The 17,553-nt window shown below is 35.9% G+C and overlaps 1 pseudogene; it reads right to left on the bottom strand.

The window, feature by feature from the left end:
* The window catches only part of LOC107679583 (solute carrier family 23 member 2-like), a 24,879-nt pseudogene extending 8,779 nt beyond the window's left edge, over positions 1–16,100 (bottom strand).
* Positions 16,101–17,553: the final 1,453 nt, after the last annotated feature.

Here is a 17,553-nt window from a genome sequence, read left to right as displayed (position 1 = left end):
ATGACGAAGCGGATATCGTCCTCTTTTGGAAGGCCAACCAAAGTAGTTTTGCTTTCAAAAACGAAACACACAGCGTCTCCATGGCATGGTGGCGGCGGCAACAATACTACAGCGAGAATAAAAGTTACGCCTTCTTTCTTGGCGTGAACATTTGGGCGGCGTTATGCAAATCTTCCCACATCGTGACGTAGACGTGGGGGCGTGTTAGAACGAGCCGTTTTAGGTAGGCGTGGTTGACGCTTAACTTTTATAAAGAATATCTCTTTGGATTTGAGACTTTAGTCTTTGCAACTTTACAGATCTTCTTTATGCACCAAGAGCTTGTAACACTCCAAAGAGAAAGGAAAAATTGAAATCGCATCATATGACCCCTTTAATACACTACAGTAAACATTTATAGTAAACATACACTATAAATAAAAAATCTATCCAAAAGTTATCCAGAATAAAATATCTACACTATTCAGTATATTCACAGATCAATGGCTTCAAAAGACATCTGCTATCATTCAAAGTGGATGGCTGAGCATATAGTGTAAAATGTACACAGTAACGTGAGGCTCATGCTTCTTCATTCTCATATATCAGCCCGAAGCTCATAGATGTCTCAAGGGATTTAAGTGGGTTAAGCGAAATGATGAATTGCACTCAGTAATATTCAGACACTGATGCAGTCAAACCTGTATTATCTATCTGAAGATTAAAATACCACATTCCCCAACATGGAAGCCTCCGGGTGGTACAACTTACGGGCTTTATCTAAAGAACTCAAATGGGATGCTGTGCAAAGTGATGGAAACCTAAAGCTGTTTCAAACACATATATTTGCTAGCTGATTCATAGCAGAGGGACATTGGGTGTTGAAAGCATTTCTTAATACAACAGAACCATTGAAAGGAGATGAAACTGAGCAAAAAGCTGAAACAGATGTGAAGAATCATAAGCCTGACTGCCGCATGTGTCTCAGACATTAATACACCACACCTTTATGGGTGAGAATTGACCCAAGCAAAGCAAACTATGTTTCACTGCGAATGACAGCTGTTAAATCTTCTTCAGGATGAACTAGAAGAGCCCCATTCATGTCACTTTATCACCAATGCCCCTGGAGCAGACGTATCTCTCATCTCTGGATTCTGAAAGAAACACTGCCATTCAAGATGGCTCATTCTTCTTTAAACAGATACGTCTTTTAAAAACAGCTGGCAAACAGCACTTGGGAACCAGCTTTGACAGTACTGTTGAAACAGTTAACGTTCATGCTCATCAACTATGAAAATAGATATTCATGTGACATATATTATTCATAAATGCCAGATGTTTTTTTTTAGTTCCAGGGAAACCATATATCTTTGCATCAAACTGTTCATTCTTTTTGTTTTTTTTTGGTATTTTAATTCATGATAATATTCGTTTGATTATTTCATCTGGAATTTTTACAGATAAGGGATAATAGATATGCATGTTTTTTAAACTATGGGAATTTTTGGCCCTGTGGATTTTAGACAATAATCTCTATTAAAACAATTTTTTTTTCTGAAATCTCATTTCCACGACATTGCAACTTGTTTTTGTCAGATAGAATTCTGTAATAGAAACATTTTTGGAAAAAAAATTTTGTACAAATTTTTTCTTTTACGAAAGCTAAAATCAGATTTAGCATTTAACTTATCCTTATTTAACTTGTTGATATTATCTTTTTTTATTTTATTCGTCATCTGAAGCATGCTTTTCATTGTCATAATGTGTAAAAATAAATGTTGAAAGTAATTATTTTTACATATTATTTCTCTCTCTCTCTCTCTCTCTCTCTATATATATATATATGAAATGAAATGTATGCAACACAATATGATAAATATTTTTTAAAGTGTGAAAAAGTGTGAAATTATGGGTCTGAAACAAGGGTAAAACAATAAAATCTTTACATAAAAAATTAATAAAAATGACAATGACAAAATTGCTAAATTTTTCAAAAAACTACAGGGTTGTAAAAAAAAGCGCCCATGTTAATTGCTGTATAGTTTAAGGAGGTTCACCTGGATAAGGCACGTAGAACCATGCAGCACTTTTTACTGCATTAAGATTGATGTCTGTCCTGGCCATGTAGCCATACTCATTTGGAGATGAGGGCAGGGCATTGAAATATGTCAGCAGGAAGCACACCAGCCAGGCTCCACACATCCCAAATAAAGCCTGTACATTAAACACAACATGCATAAACTTCTCTTTCTCCTTTTTAAAGGTTAGACTTTACAGGCTGGATGTATTGGCTTACTTTCATGCCAATTAATGTCAGTGGCTCAGGTTAACGATGCTAGCAATTGTTTTGTTATCTGTAGCATGTAAAATGTGACAAGCAAAGCATTAGCCCTGGGGCATTTCTCGATTTTTGCCAACACGTCAAACCAACAAGACTTGAAACTATTATTTTCAGTTTAACTCTTCCCACAACTCTTTTGACAAGATCTTCACAGACTGCATACACAAAAATACTTCAGAACTCCCATTTGACTAGTTTACAGACTAAGGTGGAAACCTTGCAAATGCATCATATGTATATCAACGTTTAGCATAATATTGTTAACTGTTCCATATGTTTATTTCTATTGTTTACTTAAAATAAATCCGTTTTAGTGCTCCTGACAATTATATGAGATAACTGTATAACATATACAAAGTTTGAGACCTCAATCAAAATCACATTGGGGCATTTTTTAAATCCCATTTCAACCTGGAAATTAGGTTTTTAAAACATTTTAAACTACATCATAAAATGAATAAGAAATTTTTGAATAAGAAAGTTTCTGCACTATTTCTAGGTCACTGATTTTACTGAAGGACTCAAAAACATGCGGTCACTAAAATAAAATGAGGACATATAATACAATATTAGGAAATGTACAAATTCAAGTTAATTTTTCACTTAAATTGTTATGCTATTATATCATTTGTGATGACAATTTGAAAAGCAACACTGAAGTATTTTCTCTAGTTGCCTCAGACCTTCGGTTCCCACAGTAGATATACCTATGCAATTACATTATACAGACATAATTACGATATAATACAAATAAAAAAAATACACTCACAGAAAAGAGTTTGAAGAGAGGGTACTGGAAGACTTTCCACTTCTTGTCCTTATAAGCAATGAGAGGAAGGTTTACTTTGCTCAAATACTGGGAGAAGAGAAGGATCAGGCAAACAGTTCTGTAGAAAGAAGACATCATTACAGACTTACACGAATTATACTTAATTAGCATTATCATTCATGTTAATAAACTCCCCAAGAATCAATACTATGGGTGAGGAAAAAACCCTAAGCATCCAGTATAAAAAATACACACAACTTGACAATAAAAAAAGTATATATGTGATAAAAAAGTAAAAGATGAAGTGCCACACACACACACACACACACACACACACACACACACACACACACACACACACACACTTCCTTTTAAAATAACCTAAAATCATAAATCTGATCACAGTCATTTTAATCTTTTAGTCTATTTCTTTATCTGTTTTGTAGATTTACCAAAGAAAAGTCTAATTCTTTCCAAGTATCTGCCACGTTTAAACCCTGGTTGAAATGTAATCTTAAATGTTAAATGTAGCCTTACCTTCAAGAACAAAATGTAAATAACCTACAAACTGTCTGTAACCAAGGCATAGTTTAAAATCGGATATAATTTGATTGAATTTTTCAGATTCATTTCAGCAACAAAGGGTTCTACATTGTATATGTTGTAGTAGAGGTTTAAGATTAGTGAGGATCAGATTAAGCACTGGACTAGAATGAGGAATAGGATTATGATTAAGGATTGGTTTTAATGTGATCTTTCATTTAAAATCCTCATCTTCATAGCAACTGCTTTTATAATTAAATAGCAATGAACTTCAAATGAAAGCATATCAGCAAAAAAAAAAAAGAAAAGAAAAAAAAAACATGCAAACAAAAAACAAACACACACACTTTTCTTTTCTTTCTTTCTTTTTTTTTTAATAGCATCTCTTCTCTTGTACACCAATTAATGCTGCTAGAAGCCACAATCTGAATCTAATTTACAGGGTTTAGGATGAGAAGTTTACTATGTGTCCTAATGAGTCTCTGACACACATATGTGCCTTAAACCTTTGTTTACTCAGAGGCACCTGGACAGGGAGCGTCTGAGGGGCGAGATGCTCAAACCTTACCAACATTAATGTATTCTCTTAGGAATGCTTGAGGATGAGTAATGAACAACATTTTTCAGCAAAGGATCTGAGCGATGTATTATCATGTAAATGAAAACAGTAAAGAGGGATGATCTTTACAGATAAACGCTCAACCCTGAGGGACGTTTTGTTTTTAAAGGGGCCTTGCATTACATCTGCAGAAGTCTGCAGAAGCCCTAAACCATCAGAAATACAAATTACTGTATTGACTCAGCTCGCAAAGTTACGCATAACTCCACAGTAACTCACAAAGCAGCAATTCCCCAGTGGGCTCCTGACTTCTGCCCAGCCTGGATGAAGAGTGACAGTCCTATGAGGCTGATGGTGGGAGCAATGGCCAGCGGCCCGATGAACCTCAACGCTAGCCCCACGAGACCCGACAGGCCCAGAACAAGCTGAAGCATTGAGGCCATTAGAATGGCCCCCTGGATCTACGGAAAGAGAAGAAGAGTTGTTTATTCATTAAGCAATTAAATTTTTCTTGCCATGTTTAAACAATAATTTTCTATTCTGAAACAACAGGTCAGGTTTTTAATTTGTTGGGGAAGGGAGGGAGGTTAAATTGTGCAGGCTGACTTTTTTGTTCATCAAAAAAAAAATGTTGTTTTTGCCATGAAAATCTTTGAACCATTATTATATCTGAATTACACAATAAAAAATAACAACTTGTAATGTAAATACAGCAGAAAAGTCTCCTGATACAGAGAACACCAATATATGTTTTACAATATGACTCAAAATGTACCTTAAAGCTCAAAATGCCCTTGAGTGCAAATATTTGGTCATGAAGATATTAAATATTATAGTTTTTCCTCTCATTCAAGACAAGAGCTGCTCTCAAAACCTGAGATTAAAAAGGTAAACTTATTACAGTAATAAAAATAAATGATACAATCTTACATTAGCCACTCATTATTTGAAATGAGCAGACAACTTATAGTTCAACATGATCTCATTAGTATTAGTAGCATTCTTACATACATTTTTGTACATTACTGAAATGTATTGGCAGCTTCTAAAACAAACCTTTCTAGATATAAACATTTTTATAGACGTGCAAATGTTTATGAATGCTTTTATGAATTTTATTGTATTTACTGTAGATTAATTCAATATGTTTAATGACGCCACAATTTTTCACTCTACTGTGTACACAAATCAGTTTTTTGTGTTTCTCTTGTATATCATTCTTGTGAGTTCGACAAGAATTTGCCATTTAAAAGGTCTTTAAAAGATTTATGTATTACAAACATTAGACCATGACGCTAGCAACACCAAAATCATGGGTTTGATTTCCAGGTAATGCATAAATGGATGAAATGCATATCTTGAAAGTTGGTTTGAATAAAAGTATCCACCAATGCATAAATGTAAAAGTTCAATGAAAGTATCGTTGAGGATTGAACTTGCTCACAAAGCTTCCAGCAATTTCATTTCAGACCAGGCTTCATAAAGATATGCAAGTCTCTAAAACTCACAAAAATGTATGTTTGCATTTTCCATGTGCATACAAATGTGTAATTTGAGCACAAAATGGATCATTATCGTCCGTCGGTCGCTGGTGACTCACATTTCCTTCTGACACATGACTCACAGCTCAGAACAGCCACGCTTGTTTCAAACTCCAGCAAAAAGTGAACACTGCAATTATTTTGATCAGCTTTGAAATGACATTTCCTACAGTACCTCACGGATGCGGACTTTCCACACCTCATCATCCACTAATCTGTGGCATTAGGGTGAGGGGTGGCACCTGTGTCTGGGCATCTCCACTTGGGAAGGGCGAGGATAGCTAAAGCTGGAGTGATGAAGGTAAACGTCCCTCCTTGGAGGATCGGCAACCTGAGAATATGTAAAGGATATTTATTTTGCGTCAAGACTATTTTATGCATTATCATAAAAGCATTGGCAGTAGTCATAGAAAACAATGTAATATTCCTTTCTTTGAATTATAGATCTCATAAAAATCATTAAAAGCAAATGTTCTGGCTAAAAAAGACCAGAGCCAGAATGATTTTAAGGTAATAATATTCAATCATTATTTACTCACTCTCGTGTCGTTTCAAACCTGTATGACCTGTCTTCTTTAGAGCTGCTTTATAGATAAATAAAATTTGTTTCGTAACTGATGTAACATTGACACTACAATTGACCCTTTGCAGGGAGTTTGATTGACAGGCAGTCAGACCAGTCATAACGCAGAATGTAAAATTTTGTCCGACAAACAAACCAGACAGGAGAGTAGATTAACGTCGGTGGACTTGAACATGTAAAGTCAGAAGTCAAAGTCATTATGTGTATTGACGTCCTTCTGCTGTTGAAACAAGATACCTTATTATGTTCATTCATGTTTGTTTTGTGCTATAACTAGTAAAGAGGAAGAGATGATCGGTTCATGTGGCGCTTGAACTGAGGTGCTACAGCAATCTGTCACGACACATTAAAGAGCCACAAAACTGTATTTATTGTTTGAATTTATTACAAAATGACAAAATTTGAGAGCTGAGACTTAGTTTCATACCAAAAGTAACCTGCTCTGTCTTGTCTGTCAGCATGTTGTCAGTGTCGTCTTTGCTCTGCAGTGTATTTTTCACTGCGTGAGAACATGATGTGTGGCGTGAGAGCGCCATGGCTTGTCGGACATAGCAACAGTAACTAAGGGGGGAGGGTCTTTGTGAAGGGTCAATTGAACTGACTTGACCTGAATAATGACAAATGTCTTCTGTAGAGCTGAAATTTTGATTTTTAGATTACATTTATGCATTTGGCAGACACTAAAATCTATAGAGACTTACATTGCATTCACATATATTTTACACATTGCTTTTCCAGGGAATCGAACCCATGACCTTGGCATTGCTAGTGCCATGCTCGACTGTTTGAGTTACAGGAACGACGTACTAGAATTGAAGTTGAAACTGCCGTTTTCCTGTTTATTTCTGTGAAGATGCTATGAAACAATCTGTATTGTATGAAGCGCTATCTATATAAAATAAATGTGATTTCTCCATACAATGAAAGTCATCGGGGCTCGATGTTTAATGTTTGTGAAACCAGTCGAAACTTTCTTCAAAATTTATTTTTTAGGTTGTGTATTAATCAAATCACATCAAGTCACTTTTATTTCTATAGAGCTTTATAGAATAGAGCAGCTTCATAGTGATAAACCGGAAAATAGCAGAATCAATTATGAACCAATATGAACTCAAGGTAAATTTTTGCACTTTTTCTGCTGGCAGCGTATGTATACACAGTAATTCACACTTTGAGCAACATTTATCCCAGTACCTGGTCCCGAGGGTGGTCTGTAGCAAAGTGCACATGCCCGAGACAAAGAAGATGGTGGAGATGAGCTGACTTTTGGCAGCGCTGTTCTCTTTGATGCACAACGGCTCGGCTAGGATGAGAGGAATTGCCAGGATGCCACCAAACGCCAGTATGTAATGCTGTGTGACGCAAGAAAAAGGAATGAATAGCTAACACGATGACACCGGGCTTAGGCTCATCGCAAACAACCCGTTATAAGGGGCGAGACACAAGGGAAGACAGATGATCACAAAAAATGTTGCAAATCTTAAATGTGGCCTGACTGAGCCAGGGAGACGTGCAAAAAATGGAAGTCAGATGTTGGCCTGTCTGTTGTGAAATGTAAAGGATATTTATTTTGCGTCAAGACTATTTTATGCATTATCATAAAAGCATTGGCAGTAGTCATAGAAAACAATGTAATATTCCTTTCTTTGAATTATAGATCTCATAAAAATCATTAAAAGCAAATGTTCTGGCTAAAAAAGACCAGAGCCAGAATGATTTTAAGGTAATAATATTCAATCATTATTTACTCACTCTCGTGTCGTTTCAAACCTGTATGACCTGTCTTCTTTAGAGCTGCTTTATAGATAAATAAAATTTGTTTCGTAACTGATGTAACATTGACACTACAATTGACCCTTTGCAGGGAGTTTGATTGACAGGCAGTCAGACCAGTCATAACGCAGAATGTAAAATTTTGTCCGACAAACAAACCAGACAGGAGAGTAGATTAACGTCGGTGGACTTGAACATGTAAAGTCAGAAGTCAAAGTCATTATGTGTATTGACGTCCTTCTGCTGTTGAAACAAGATACCTTATTATGTTCATTCATGTTTGTTTTGTGCTATAACTAGTAAAGAGGAAGAGATGATCGGTTCATGTGGCGCTTGAACTGAGGTGCTACAGCAATCTGTCACGACACATTAAAGAGCCACAAAACTGTATTTATTGTTTGAATTTATTACAAAATGACAAAATTTGAGAGCTGAGACTTAGTTTCATACCAAAAGTAACCTGCTCTGTCTTGTCTGTCAGCATGTTGTCAGTGTCGTCTTTGCTCTGCAGTGTATTTTTCACTGCGTGAGAACATGATGTGTGGCGTGAGAGCGCCATGGCTTGTCGGACATAGCAACAGTAACTAAGGGGGGAGGGTCTTTGTGAAGGGTCAATTGAACTGACTTGACCTGAATAATGACAAATGTCTTCTGTAGAGCTGAAATTTTGATTTTTAGATTACATTTATGCATTTGGCAGACACTAAAATCTATAGAGACTTACATTGCATTCACATATATTTTACACATTGCTTTTCCAGGGAATCGAACCCATGACCTTGGCATTGCTAGTGCCATGCTCGACTGTTTGAGTTACAGGAACGACGTACTAGAATTGAAGTTGAAACTGCCGTTTTCCTGTTTATTTCTGTGAAGATGCTATGAAACAATCTGTATTGTATGAAGCGCTATCTATATAAAATAAATGTGATTTCTCCATACAATGAAAGTCATCGGGGCTCGATGTTTAATGTTTGTGAAACCAGTCGAAACTTTCTTCAAAATTTATTTTTTAGGTTGTGTATTAATCAAATCACATCAAGTCACTTTTATTTCTATAGAGCTTTATAGAATAGAGCAGCTTCATAGTGATAAACCGGAAAATAGCAGAATCAATTATGAACCAATATGAACTCAAGGTAAATTTTTGCACTTTTTCTGCTGGCAGCGTATGTATACACAGTAATTCACACTTTGAGCAACATTTATCCCAGTACCTGGTCCCGAGGGTGGTCTGTAGCAAAGTGCACATGCCCGAGACAAAGAAGATGGTGGAGATGAGCTGACTTTTGGCAGCGCTGTTCTCTTTGATGCACAACGGCTCGGCTAGGATGAGAGGAATTGCCAGGATGCCACCAAACGCCAGTATGTAATGCTGTGTGACGCAAGAAAAAGGAATGAATAGCTAACACGATGACACCGGGCTTAGGCTCATCGCAAACAACCCGTTATAAGGGGCGAGACACAAGGGAAGACAGATGATCACAAAAAATGTTGCAAATCTTAAATGTGGCCTGACTGAGCCAGGGAGACGTGCAAAAAATGGAAGTCAGATGTTGGCCTGTGTTGTGAATTGATTGCCCTTTTTACTCTCAGCAGTAAGCTTCATAAATTTGTCGGGCTCAGAAAAAATAAAACTTGGCTGAACGCTCAGCATCTTTGACAGGCGATTACTGTGCGGATACAGAGATGATGCACAGGAGAGAATTTACACAGCAGGAGAAACAGGGAAATAAATTCATTTGTCCACACTTAAATTCCTGTTGTTTTATTGTTTTTCAGCAGTTCTGGTTTATGCCTTCACAGCTTCCTTTCCCCAGAAGTCAAGTAGAGCGGGCAAAACAGTTTTGAATTGAACTTCATTTCATGACACTAGAGGGATTGTATTAGTATGAAAACACTGGTAATGAAAGCAGAAACGAGTCGGGGGCTCTAAGGGAGTCTGCGCTGACATGAAATACCAGGTCTCTCCCTGCTTTTTCCTCCCCTCCGTGACACCGGAGAGATGAAAGCGAGCATGCTGGAGGAGTGAGGCTTCTTCTTTGTACTCCTCTTTGCGCTCGGCACATCATCTCACCTCACATGTCAATGCGAGTGCCTTGTGTACCTTCCTGCCCTTTCTCTCCCCCCACCAAGTTGTCTTTGATCTCCATGTGTCACGAGGACGAAATAGTGGAACACTTTGGCTCATGTTCCCCTCACCTTAAACATCAGATGCATATAATAAGGAATAACACCTTCTAGAGTGGCAGCAAAGCCTTGAGGCACTCATGGTGATTTCAAGCGTCAAAGCAAGCAGAAGTCATTTGTTTTAATGAGAACTGGAGGTTTTGAGTGAAAGAGACCAGTGGCGATGCAACAAAGTTGTAAAATGGAAACTGTGAAGGCCAAGAACTTTTACTATAACCAAAACGTTTTAAAAAATCACTCCAGCTCTAAAGGTATGGTCACATTTGCCGGGTGATTTTGCGGGTGAAATCCAGTCATTTCAAAAAGAATTGGGAGTTTCGGGAATAATTTCAAGTTTTCAAGTTGGTCACATGAATTTGCTATGTTGACCAAGAGAAAACTGCTTGGTTTGAAAGGGACTTCTGTGTGAGCTGTACTTCATATATCACTACACTATTGACAATAGACAGTGGATCATTTTTTGGCTGCAAAATTTCACAGATATTTTGCCAATATGACTGCAACTTAAGACAATTGTGGGGACAATGGCACAACTATAACAGCACAGAGGGAAGATAACATTGGAATCCCTTTCAGAGCTATATATCTTCAGTTGGTAAACCTTAAAGCTGCAGTGTGCTCTTAGAATAAACATTACAGTAGGGCGAATGAACACTAATTTATATATAGTTATTGTTATAGTTTTCGTTCTTGGTGTGAATGGACCTTAAAGGCATAGTTCATCTAAAAATGAAAGCTTATAAATTGGAATCGATCATGAAATACATGATAATCCCCATTCCTAGTAGGAACATCTACTAGAAAGCGACAGTTTGAATACTCCCATTTTAAGCATTTAAGCACTGCAAGCAAATTAGGCGACTTGCGGACTTGCAGTGTAAATACGTCTCAGGTTCATATTTAATTTTACTTTGAAATGAAGACAAAAAAAGCAACTGAAGTCAAGGGGTCAATAAAATTAGCTTCATTGTATGTAAACAATAAATAGGTGATTAGCGTAATGTTGCCTCTCTACATCCAAAAAAGACTGGCTATGTATAAAATAAGTGGATCTGTGAGATGTGATCAAGCGTCAGGGCAGTATTCCTGGGTATTAAGGGGTTAAACATTATCTTTAGTCACCCTGATCTTGCCCTTCAAGGCAACTCTCCCACCTAGATGATTACACACACACTTTTTCTTGGTACGCACTGAGAAAGCTGTCAAGCTGTCAGTTTAACCCTGAAAGGCCATTAAAGGTCCCCTGTGTCAGTAGTTTAAATCAGGAGAGACCTGTCCACTTATGAGATGTGTGCTTTAAGACGCTTCAAGTGTGGCAGGGGTTAAGCCACATTTGTTGCATGTCGTCTCTCACCTGGAAACCCAGAAGAATGCAGAGGTACCAGGGTGGGCGATCGTTGATGGAGTAGATAAGGTTGCCTTCAGGCCTCGAGTCCAGACCCTCTTCCAGACTCTCGGCACGGAGGTCAGCAATGACGGTCTTCTCAGGGTCATGGCTGCCATCTGAAATCTGAGGGTAGTGGAGATTATTCCAACATACTCTAGGAGACTCAGGATTGAGGTTAATTGAGAGAGTAAAGGACAGTGACCACTAAATCCTTTCGAGAAACAAGATACGGAGACCTGCAATGTCTAAACATTCTAGATTATCATGTAAATTAACTGGTTTTATTCCACTCAAAAAAATTATTTAATATGGATAAATGACCCTAAAATAAATTAATCTATACAAGCAAAACTCATTTTTATGGGTTATGATTAAGGTTGCAAAAAGGTGGAAAATTTCCAGTAAATATAGGAAATATTCCAGAAAGTTTGGAAATTTTCCAGGATTTTTTGGAATATTCCAGGGATTTTTGGAAAGTTTCCGGAAATTTAGCACCTATTTACAACCCTAGTTATGATGTAGAAATAACTCTTTAAGGTAACAACTGCAGGTTAACCTAATACTCTAATAAGCATAAATATACTTTCATAAATTTTGGATAAAAATCCTTTTTTATTTTCTTGTTTAATTTACTCTAATTTATTTTATTTAATAAAATTAAATATATTTTCAGTATTGAAATAAATAAATATAATTCTAATTAACATTTCTCACACTCTTCTCAGCAACAAGTTCTATTTGATGCTTCAACAAGCAACCAGTACCAATAAAACATTTTTTTTTGGTTTTTGTTAACTAAAATCAAGTCATAATGAAGTTTCATTAAATTGAACACTTTTTACACTGGTCTAAATAGAGACACAACCTCCCTCTGAAAATGTATTCACTAGTGTCAGAAAATTATATATATATATATGTATTATTATTATTTTTTTTAATTATTATTTTTTAGGAGGTATGGCCTTCCTTTCTATCTTCATGACTCACCCTTTTTTTCTTGTGCTTCTTGCTCATTGAGAAGTTCATTCAAATGAGCACTTATCAGCCAATAATGGGCCTTTTAAACAATATTCGGTCTGTGGTTGATCTGCTGTTAAGAAAAACCAGGACAGAGCACCTCATGGGGGATATACGATACAACAAACAAGTGACTTGTTTTAATGTGTTACATGGTCCAGCGCATATGTAAGCATGCACAATTTTAAAGGGATTGCTCTTTTCTTTTCTTTTCTTTTCTTTTCTTTTCTTTTCTTTTCTTTTCATGAGCTACATGTCCTCAGTTCAAATTCAAAACATAATTTCTTTAAAATTAAGGAATAAGGATTCATTCATGTGTGAACAAGCAAGCCACTATGATGATGTGAGATTGATGATGGCTTAGTTCACCAAAAATTCAACTTCTGTCATCATTTACTCACCCTCATGCCATTCCAAACCTGTATGACGTTCTTTCTTCTGTGGAACACAAAAGATGATTTTGGCAGAATGACAGTGTCAGTCACCATTTCTATTATTGAATGGGGGGAAAAAACATGCAACAACAGTAAATGGTGACTGAGGCTGTTTGAATAACATCATCTTTTTCTGTTTTCCACGGAAGACATATGGATTTTAAAACAACATCAGTGTGAGTAAATGATGACAGATAAATTTCCAGCTTTTACAGACAGACAAACAGACATAGGATAGATAGATAGATGGATGGATGGATGGATGGATGGATAGATAGATAGATAGATAGATAGATAGATAGATAGATAGATAGATAGATAGATAGATACTTAACAGCTAGATGGAAAAAAACTAGATAGCTAAATAGACACAGCTGGTTATCTAGCAAAATACAGATAAACTGATTTACAGAAGAAAGAAAGAAATTAAGAAAGAAAGAACGCTAAACAGACAAACAGCTTATTCAGACGTTTGATCAATGAATATCCTCAACTAGTCCAGCCCCACACAGATTGATACATAGCTACTTTTTATGATTTATTAGTACCTAATTAATGTCACAAACATGTCCAAATGATTTTACAGCAACGTATCAGCATGTAGTTTGGCAAACATACCGTACTACCTAGTCACTGTCTTGAGAATGAAATGCGTCTGACTGATAAGGAAATGTGTGGATGCTGTGTTCTCAGAGTTGTTTGAATGTGAAGACGTGTGATTTATGACTAAGGAATTTACACTACACTCAAACCTACATACCACCTTCTTTTTGGTTGAGGTCCAGGGGGTGATTTTGGCATTAATGCTACTGAACTCATTAAATGAAATAGGCCTACTACACCACGCTTATCTGAGCAACGCCGCCTCGGGCACTCGACGCACGGGGCTTTTCTGAACGGTTTATACTGCCCCCTAACGTTACTGCTTCATATCGATATCGTGTGGGTGTTGAAAGAACTTAGGCTATAAGCCCCTCCAGTCTGTTTTCCCAAAAAATTATCATCTTCGTGTAAGTGTGGCATTTAAATCCACTCAACTGTTGTTTCATATGTAAACACAGTCATGCTTCAGGATCAAGCTGTGATGTTAAGTTGTGCCAGTCAAGTAGTCAATTCAAAGACATAAAAACCGCCATTAAGGATATAAATACATAGTTGTTAATGTTGTTAAAGGCTTTGCATACAGTAAACAAATTCTGCAAATATCTGTGGTTTATATAGCGGCTACCGCCTCCTAGTGGTAGTTGCACGTCTGACTCACGGTCATGGATTGATGATCCACCTTGGTAAACTTGGCATGGACACCTCTACTGGCTTAGCCTAGAAGTTTAAGTATTTTTATTTATTTATTTGACTAATTATAATGCTAAATTAAATAATTTGTGTTATTTCACAGCAGCCAGAGTGTCTCACATGTTGTTATGCACTGTGTAAGTTTGCAGATTTTATGCAAATGTTTAATCAAGTTTTTAATTACTCATGACAAGAAATTTCACATGCTAGTGACTGGTCTTTTGTAAAACTCAGCAAAATATTAAAAGCTGGTTGAGGGAGGAGGGTTGGTTGTTGTTGGACTATGGTGGCTATTTTTGCACTTAAGGAAGTAAACAGAGAATAGGATGAAGTGAGAAAATGGCGTGTTTATCTGAAACAATAAGACGGTGTCCCACTGTTTCCCCTGAAGCCATTTGACCGTTATAAATCAGTTTTCAGTCCCTCATTAAATTACTCTGGTCTTTACCAGCCTTTTCCTCCACAGCATATGATACAAAATGACAGACAGGAGCTTATTCATTTGTTATTTTGTAAGATGTTATAAATAAACGTAATAATTAAATGATTAAAGATATTCTCAGAGAATAAATAAAATGTGTGTGTGTGTTATTTTAATTGATTTATTCTCAGAAAATATATCCTTAATTATTATGTTTATTTTTCTCACCCTGGTGGATGGATTTTATTTATAAAATGTATAATTTACATAGGTTTATTCTTTAAAATATGATTTTATTACAATAAATGCACAATATTAAGTAATACAAAATAGTGTCTTATTTTAAGGATTTTTAGAAAACAAACTGTTTACAAAAGTGATTTTTCAGGATTTTATTATTTAACATTTTCTCATTCTATCAGCAGGTTTTATTTGTAAAATTTATTGAGATTTATACTAAAATATTTTATGTCAAAAGATACAATATTCAATAAGAAAAAAAGTAACGTCATATCTTATTTTAAGGATGTTTAGAAAAATACTTGTAAATGATTCTCTTACATTATATTGAAATCTGTATGATTTAAAATGAAACTTCTTTCATTGCAGTTTTATCTGATTTTGTGGTTATGTGTGTTTAGAAACTGGCATTGTAAAGCATATTAATAATACATCATGTGGTAGCAGCAAGAATTTCACTAAAACATCAGCTAAATATTACCTCAACAAGCCCAGCATTCATATGGGGCCTCTCAAGACCACAAGTTAGTCTTATTAACTTCTCAGATTACTCATATAATTCCATAATGACAAGATGGTTATGATGATGTGAAAATGATCCTTAGAAGTTTGGAATCCAGTTTGAACTACAACAGTTACGTAAAATGTTGACTTTGTTGTTCAGTAAGCACGACCACCGGTATATATTAACCACGGTAAACCCATAATCCACCAGAAAACAATGTACACTAGTATTGTTTCACATTCAGATAACATGTATTCACTAACTAGTGACAAAAACCGACAAAACAAGCCCCAAGGAACAATTCTAGGGCTTTCCATTAAAACACATGTGATGAAGAGAAACAAACAGCAATTGATAAGACTGTTTTTGTTTTCCTCAGGATCAAGCTATTTCGAATCATTTTTTGGCACTTACTTCGAAGGTTGAGTCTGTGACGCCCTGGTTTCTTAACACAATGTCAAGCTTTTGGTCCTGTTGAGTGAGATTCATAGCTGACCTGTAGGTTTGTGCAGTAAGGCAGCGGCCACACTTCTGAGAAGTTGAGAGAGAGACACTGGCCTTTGCAGTCGGCTGGTCAGGCTGGTCGTCAAGGAAACTGGAGCTGTGCGTTACATGTGCCTTGGACTCATGGAGCATTTGTGTAATCGGTAGCTTGACTGAGGGTTTTGGAGTCATGTGCCTGCCTGAGGACCACCGCTACGGACACCGATGGGGCCGCAGGACCTCACGAGTGCTCCCAGTGTTTGTGTTGATTTCAGGCATATTAAAGCAACCCTGACTGAGCATGAGGAGGACCAACAGGAAACATGACAGTGAAAATCATAAATCTATGCTCCAATTTCGGACACGTTGTGAATCAGGAACCATGAGAATTAACCCAGAGTTCATCAAGAACCGAACAGCAGCCCTTATTACCTACCTAAAGACTTGTGTCTTTATATTCAACAGCTCATATCATTAACTGATATAATGTTAAAATGTCAGCTTGAACTATACTTTAGTCTACTTTGTGGTAAAACAGAACACAGGATGAATTAAAGTTCATCAGTTAACAAGTTTTTACCAAAGTCTTTCCCATCAAATTTATTTTAAATTTGTATTATTATTATTATTATTATTATTTAAAACAGGCCTTTCAATAATTAAGGGTAAATTGAAATATAAAGTGATGTGCCATGCCAAGACTTCTGAGAACATCCTTGTTTTGTTTTATTTTATTTTAGTTTTAATTATTTATTTATATATTTGTTTGTAAAATTATTTTAAATCATAAAAAGAAATTATTATTCTTATTTTTATTATAATTATTACTATAAATTACTTCCATTTCTGCAGTAAAAGTACAATAATGTGTAATTATTATATTATATTATAATTAAAAGGTTTATGATTGATTTTAAATAATAATAATAGCAATAATAATAATATAGTTATTATTTTTATTGTTATTATTATTATTATTAAAATAATACTTTCATAAATAATTTTTTCAGTAACATTATAGTCAATTTGCAGGAATAATATAAAATATAATATAATATAATATAATATAATATAATATAATATATGAATGATGTGTCCTGTTAAATTTTATGTAACGTATGATCATATATGGTAAGGAAACCAAGTAACAGGTTTTTACTGAGGCATTTTAAGTTCTTTTCCCATTAGAGGATGATGATGATGATGATTATTATTATTTAGACCAGCATATCTGTTCACTAGTGTATGTGAAGCATGGAGTGCTGGTGTACGAGTGTAACCATCATGTTTCTTGACTAGTTTAACCTGCAAAATTTCACCAGAAAGACTAGTTGACCAGTCTCGTCAAGTTTTGCTTGTGAGGAACATGGCAGTGCTGATCCACCGACTGGACCAGCACCAAACCAGCATGAATCAGCCCAGGCCAGCATGAAAATTGATGGCAGTCTTTTCAACAGAGCATTCTGTTTCTCTTATTAAAATCCTGTTTATT

The sequence above is a fragment of the Sinocyclocheilus anshuiensis genome, unplaced genomic scaffold (assembly GCF_001515605.1).
Source record: "Sinocyclocheilus anshuiensis isolate Anshui unplaced genomic scaffold, SAMN03320099.WGS_v1.1 scaffold288, whole genome shotgun sequence".
Taxonomy (NCBI): domain Eukaryota; kingdom Metazoa; phylum Chordata; class Actinopteri; order Cypriniformes; family Cyprinidae; genus Sinocyclocheilus; species Sinocyclocheilus anshuiensis.
This window is presented reverse-complemented; position numbering and strand designations above follow the sequence as displayed.